At 48.8% G+C, this 6,971-nt stretch overlaps 1 protein-coding gene across 1 annotated transcript in view; it reads left to right on the top strand.

Moving 5' to 3' along the window:
- Positions 1–6,971, top strand: part of AKAP12 (A-kinase anchoring protein 12) — a 104,316-nt gene that overhangs the window by 737 nt on the left and 96,608 nt on the right. The gene's annotated exons all lie outside the window — the stretch shown is intronic.

The following is a 6,971-nucleotide window of genomic DNA, read 5'->3' as shown; positions in this document are numbered from 1 at the left end:
GCGGCTGGGAGCAGACGCCGCCTTCCTGGTGCAGAGAGCGCGCGGGGCGACGACGCCCGTCCTAGAAGGAATGACAGGTTGTGCAAACAAGTCAGCGTCCACCGTCTGGTTGAGTTGGTTGTCTTTGGACCCGGTTGGATAAACAAATAGTGGAGTAGTTGTTAGAAGTTCTTAGAGGATGTGGTCAGAGGCAGAAGCTCGAATTCCCAGGACTCTTTTCTGTGGAGGTGGTGCTGAGCCTCGGGACCCTAGGAATATTGCGTCTTCACAGGCTTCAGTCCCCATGGGCCCAGAGCCACCTGATTCTGGGCCACTACAGTCGCCAGAAGTGCGACTTGGTGTGACGATTGTAATTTGGATCTGATGCCCAGTCCGGGTGTGGATGAACCAGCGCGCCTCCCCACCCGTTTAGTGACATCTTTATAGGAAGATGTGGGTGACCATGCTCGATGCTTTAAAAATCCTCTTGTTGGATTGAAGGATAAAAAGTACTTAAGGCCCCGTTAAGGATCATCTCAGGAGGTGTAGCTGTTTCTGTGTGTGCGTGTGTGTGTGTGTGTGTGTGTGTTGGGGTGGCAGATCCCCCTGAAATCTGGGCACATGTCACTGAACAATGACTTCATTACTGGGACCTCTTTACCTCCCCTGAGGCAATCCTCCTAACTACCTCCCGTTTATCCTGATTTACAAGCTCCTGGGCCCAGGAGCTGTGTACTAATGTGCCTAAGCTACTGGCCAGAGGCATTAACATACATCACTTTTGATGTTTACTGTTTACTTCCTTTTTGTGTTTTGGGGGAAAGTTTAGAGAACACATTGGTTTTTCCACTCAGTGGTTCCTACACATGTTGTTTCTTGCCATTGATTGCAGCCCCCACAAAGTGCCAGTCCTCTTCCCACTTCCTGCGGGTGCTAACCATTTCCGGTAGCCCTGTTTTCCCATCGCTTCCTGCCTTTTGAGCTTTATCTCTCCAGGCAAGGGCTGCCCTTTTTGATGTCAGTCTCAAAATGGCTACCTTGAAACTCCAGCGAAGAAAGTCATTGTAAGGTTCCATCTTCGGGCTTGGAAGAGGGCAAGGTTTAGTTCCTTGGAGTTTGCTACCCATCCAGGTCTTGGGAACGACTCACACTACAGTGGGGTGGGGCCTTTACGCCCCTATCCAGCAAGCCTGGATTCTTTTGTTCTCGGTTCTCTTCCGTCATCCTTTTCCGACAGCCTGAGCGTGCCCAGGAGTTCCCTGTCACCGCCATCCTGATGGAGCCAGACTACCTCCTGTAGACAATTATTTAAATGGCTTGCAGAATATCACGGAGCTGGTTGGCATACTGCCCAGTTATCAATTTGGAGAGAAATCAATACGCTCCCATGTATCCTTGGAAAACGTGCAGTTGTTCATTTCAACCCCTAAAGTTTATGACTCAGGTTTATTCAGATGGGCGCTTCTGATTATGAATGACTCAGCATGTCACTTGTACCTTCAAGCTGCTGACCTCTGAATAGCCCCATCTGCCACTTCTTGGCCCCAAATTACCACAGACCCTTTTTCCCTGCATCTCCACCTTTACCGGTTTGTTGACGGGAATCTTCTGCTTAGGGCCCTAGGAGGCTGTTGTCCGTGCTCTACAAGGGCGGGACCACTTGATTTGTATCACAACAGGTGTCCCTCACCTGTGACCCTGCACATAGTAGGCTTGCAGTACTTATTTGTGGAAAGAAGGCAGGGATATGGTGCCTCTCCCATGCTGATTAGAGACCAGCGAATTGGGCCTGATCTTGACCTGGCTCCTCCTTTTACAATTTCCCCTTTGACCTTCTCTTTATGCTGGATCTCAAGTGGCAGATCATGGCTGAAGTCAAGTTGGTTGTTAACCACGTGGGTTTTTTTTTTAATTGGGTTTCTATTTCTGTAGCAGCCGCTCCGTACAGTGTTGAATCGCTTTTTATTCTCAGATAGACAAATACTCTATCAAGTTCAAGTAGCTCAAGTAAGATCACTTCATACATTGAATTTGTGAGGAATTACTTCTTGAGCTGTCTGGATGGATTAGGTCTCTTGACATTCAGAGGAAGTTTAGGCTGATGCCTCCTTTCTCTTCCTGGGTAGCATGCTGATCTAAATGAAGGCTGTTAGCAGACTTATTTTCCCTGCCTAAGTGAGGTTAATATCATATGCATGCTGCCTAATTAGCAATTTGATTTGCTTTCCTTTTTCCTGTTAATTTAAGTTATCAGATACTCACAGCGCTTCTGCTTCTCAGGAATGATAAGCTGCCTATCTGACTTGCTCTTACGGGTCAAACAAATGGAGAGTTTCTTATGGTTCAGAAGCACTGAAGGAAGTCTTGGCATTATGCAGATTTCAGCAAAAAGGGAAGCCTGCAGCGGCCAGGCCATCTTGTTTACACGCTTCCTGAGAATTTGTGGAAGGACATCTCTGGATCGGATTGGTTGTGTGGCAGGATTAATTTTGAGGTTTGGCCATTTTGATCACCGTCATCAAGTCCCTTCTGACTTATGGCAACCCTCTAGGTCAAGACTGTTCATCTTTATGGGAGTAGAAAGCCTCATCCTTCACCTGAGCAGCGGCTGTTGCTTTCAAACTGCCGACCTTGCATTTAGCTCCGCGAGTAAACTACTAGCCACCAGGGCTCCTTTAGCTAACTAACCACAGGAGTGATAGATAAAACCTCAAAGCAAACCTCAGTCAGTCGTCTAACATTTGTCTTGGAGAGCGCTTTTAGGGGGTGAGCTCGTGAGATGGCCGTCTACACCCCCTGCATGGTTCATCCTTCTGCATGACCCGGCCTGGATTTTCTGATGCAATTCGTGACTTCAGACCTGAAAGAGGGACAGTCAGTAGCCAGTCACAGTCGTGGTTCAGACTGGTTCCGTGTGTTTACCAGAGCAGGGAGTGGCCAGGACATATGGATCGTCGAACAGACTGATTCTAGACTTAGGTGTTGTATCACCCTAGCATTGCAGGTTCGGTCGGGTTTGGTGTTGGGTTGTTATCTGCAAGTGAGAGAAAGGGGAGGCTCTTGACTTCGATAAAGGCTTAAAATTAAAACTCTTGGAAACCTTATAAACCAGTGGTTCTCAACCTGTGGGCCGAGACCCCTTTCTGGGCCAAACGGCCCTTTCACAGGGGTCGCCCAATTCATAACAGTAGCAAAATGACAGTGATGAAGTAGCAACAAAAAGAATTTTATGGTTGCGGGGGCGAGGGGGGCCACCACCACGAGGAACTGTTTTAAAGGGTCGTGGTATTAGGAAGGTTGAGAACCACTGCTGTAAACCAAGCCCAAACCCAAAAAATCCAACTCGCTGCCAACTCATAGCGACTTTATCCATCGGGGTAGAACCGCCCCTGTGGGCGTCCAAGACTGCAGCTTTACAGGAGCAGAAAGCCTCATCTTTCTCCCCAGGAGCAGCTGGTGGGTTCAAAATGCTGCCTGTGGTTGGCAGCCCGACTCGTAACCACTCTGCCAGCAGGGCCTCCCGCAGGACGCTGTCCCGGTTGTAACGAGTGGGAATTGGCGGGATGACAGTGGCTTTGGTGTTTGGGGGAGATTCTGCTTTGGTGTTTGGCGTTTTTGGTGTTTGGGGGAGATTGCTGCATGCCAACAAACCCCAGACTCCTTCCAGTGCCTCTCCTAGCCCCTCCCCTCTGTGCTTCCTCCCACTTGTTCGAAGTTCACACAGTGGGGTTGGAGAATGAAGGTGACCTTAACGTGACAACGCTCTCTGGTTTTAGCCTAAAAGGACCAGAATTTAAGCGATTAGGAGAGAAGGGTATGTTTGCTGATGTTGCCGGGTGCCATCAATACTGGTCATCTAGGGCTGCCCAGTGGCCCTGGACACCTTAGCAGTGCAGTCCGCTCCAGCCTATTGGACCTGAGTCGATGTGGAGAAAGGAGCCCAGGCGGTGCACTGGTTCCAGCTATGAACTGTTAGGCCGGAATCCAGGGAGAAAGATGTGGTTGCTGCTTTCATTAAGATTAAGGTAAAATAAGCCTTTGCCATTGATTCCATTCTGGCTCACCGTGATCCTGAAGACAGAAGAGAGCTGCCCTGTGGAGCTTCCTGGGCTGTAATCATCATGGAGCTGGGGGGGCTTCATACTGGTGACGGCTTCGGTTGCTAACCAACAAGGTCAGCAAGTTGAAACTGCTAGCCGCTCCTGGGCAGAAAGTCAGGGCTTTCCAGTTCTGTAAAGAATTACAGTCTCGAAAAAGAAACGAAAAAGAATTACAGGGCATTCACAGGAGCAGTGTGCCCTGCCCTGCCTGCTCGCTTGGGAGTCATCATCGACTCGGTGGCGGGGAGTTTGGTTGGCGTTTGGAAGCTTGATGCATGCCAACTGTTCCCTCGGTGGAGTGGCGGGTGGATTCGAACCAGCTGAGTGCTTTAACCCCTGTGCCACCAAAGTGCCTTCCTGTAAAGCTGACACCTTGGAAACCCTATGGGGCAGTCAGACTCTGTCCTTTAGGACTGCTGGGAGTCGCAATCCACTCCTTGGCTGTGGGGCAGGAATGTACGACCAGTGGAGACGCCACTTGAACTCTGCCCCTCCTTGAAGTCCAGGACTCTGTGTGAGTTTGAGCTCGGCTGGCGTTGACTCATCTGCATGCCTTTATAGTTTTAATTAAACGGCTATTGTAAGGCCAGCCCTAGTTGGGCATCTTAGAAAGTAATAATGAAATGGACAGGAAATGTTTTCGTTAAATAGGTTTTCTTAGGAAGCGTTTAATGCTCCTGTTCAGAAGTCCCAGCTTCCCTGCCCCTCCCTGGCCCTTCCCGTAGTTCTCCGTGCTGGGATCTGTCTGAAGTGGGACATTCTAGCTGACAATCTTCAGAGCTCGGAGAGGAGAAATGTATCACATGCTTTATCTCTTGAATAAACAAAATAGCCTCGGACTCAATTCTTCGTGTGCTAATAACCTAAGAAGTAAATATGAAGGAAGGAAATTCCCTCGAGGACAAGTTAATCTCATTTTAAAGTCACACTGTAGGAAAACACGGAAAAAGAAAACCTGGGGGCCAGAGGACGGCTGCGTCTTAGAAATGTTCTCCTCACTGTCGGCAACGTGCTCGTGAACTGTGGTCATCGTTGTTGCCGCTGTTACTGCTAGGGACATTGGGATTGCCATTGGGTGCTGTGGCATTGGTTCCAGTTCATCGCAGCCCCGTGGGAGCTGCCCCATGGGGCTTTTTCAGCCGTCACCTTTCCAGATCCTCAGCTCTTTCCCTCGGAGCCCCTGGGAGGATTTGAACTGCCGCCCTTGGTGATAGCAGCGGAGTGCAGACAAACAAACTGAAAACCCAACTCACTGCGCCCCAGTCCATTCCCACTTGCAGCGACCCTGTAGGACAGGGTAGCATTGCCCCCGTGGGTTTTCCGAGATTGAAATGGTTCACAAGCTAGAAAGCCTTGTCCTTCTCCAGTGGAACTGTTGGTGGAGTGGAACGGCATCGTCGTGATTTCTTAATTACAGCTATTGCCTCCCCCTCCCCCCCAAAAAAAGTCTCAAGTTCATTGTCATCGCCTGGATTCTGTCTCAGAGAGAGCCTCTCCCGTACAGGGTTTCTGAGACTGTAAATCCTTCTGGCACAGAGCCAAAAGGGAGGGAGGGGCTCATGGGCTCGAACTGTGATCTTTGGGTTAGCACCCCATCCTGTAGCTCTTTCTGTCATGTGATTAGACTTGTCTACTTAAACGCAGTGTCCTTTCCCTGCTAATTGAGCCCATTCCACATCATCGGGACCCTCTTGGAGAGAACCTCAGCCGAGGATTTCCCAGGTCATCTATGTTTCGGGAAGCCCACCGTCACGTCTTGTTTCTGCAGAGCGGCTGGGGGGTTTGAACCGCAGCCGAGCGGTGTAAGCACTGTGACAACGGGCATCCTTCCAGGAGAATCTGCGGATGGGGTTTTGAGGCTGAAGTTCTTTTGTTTGCTACTCATTTTTCGTCATTAGGACCTCGGGTCATTCCATACCTACTGGAAGAGATGGATGAGAAACTTAATAATCGGTTTATAAATATTTAATAATAGTAAGTAAATAATAAATATTTTGATTAAATGTACCTTTTAAAAAATATCATTTTATTGGGGTTCTTATCACAATCCATACATCCACCCATTGTGTCAAGCACATTTGTACATATGTTGCCATCATCATTTTCAAAACATTTTCTTTCTACTTGAGCCCTTGATATCAGCTCCTCATTTCCCCCCTCCCCTACTCTCCGTCCCTCATGAACCCTTGATAATTTAGAAATTATTTTTTTCCATGTCTTACACCGACTGATATCTCCCTTCACCTACTTTTCTGTTGTCCGTTCCACTGGGAGGGGGTTATATGTAGATCATTGTGATTGGTTCCCCCTTCTCCCCCTGCCCGACTTTCCCCTTCTCTTCCTGGTATCCTTACTCTTATTGGTCCTGAGGGGTTTGTCTGTCCTGGACACCCTGTGTTGCAAGCTCTTGTCTGTACCAGTGTACATGCTCTGGTCTAATCAGATTTGTAGGGTAGAATTGAGGTCATGATAGTGAGGGAGCGGGGAGGAAGCATTAAAGAACTAGAGGAAAGTTGTATGTTTCTTCGGTGCTATACTGCACCCTGACTGACTCGTCTCTTGTGACTCTTCTGTGAAGGGATGTCCAATTGTCTACAGATGGGCTTTGGGCCTCCACTCCACCCTCCCCCTTGTTTGCATCGATATGATTGTTCTGGGTATTTGATACCTGATCCCCTCGATACCTCATGATCACACAGGCTGGTGTGCTTCTTCCATGTGGAGTTTGTTGCTTCTCAGCTAGATGGCTGCTTGTTTATCTTCAAGCCTTAAGACTCCAGATGCTATCTCTTTTGATAGCCGGACACCATAAGTTTTCTTCACCACATTTGCTTATGTACCCGTTGTCTTCAGTGATTGTGTTGGGAAGGCAAGCATCACCGAATGCCGAGT

The sequence above is a fragment of the Tenrec ecaudatus genome, chromosome 7 (assembly GCF_050624435.1).
Source record: "Tenrec ecaudatus isolate mTenEca1 chromosome 7, mTenEca1.hap1, whole genome shotgun sequence".
NCBI classification, from domain to species: Eukaryota; Metazoa; Chordata; class Mammalia; order Afrosoricida; family Tenrecidae; genus Tenrec; species Tenrec ecaudatus.
Note: the sequence above shows the minus strand (reverse complement) of the source record. Positions and strands in the feature narration are given on the sequence as shown.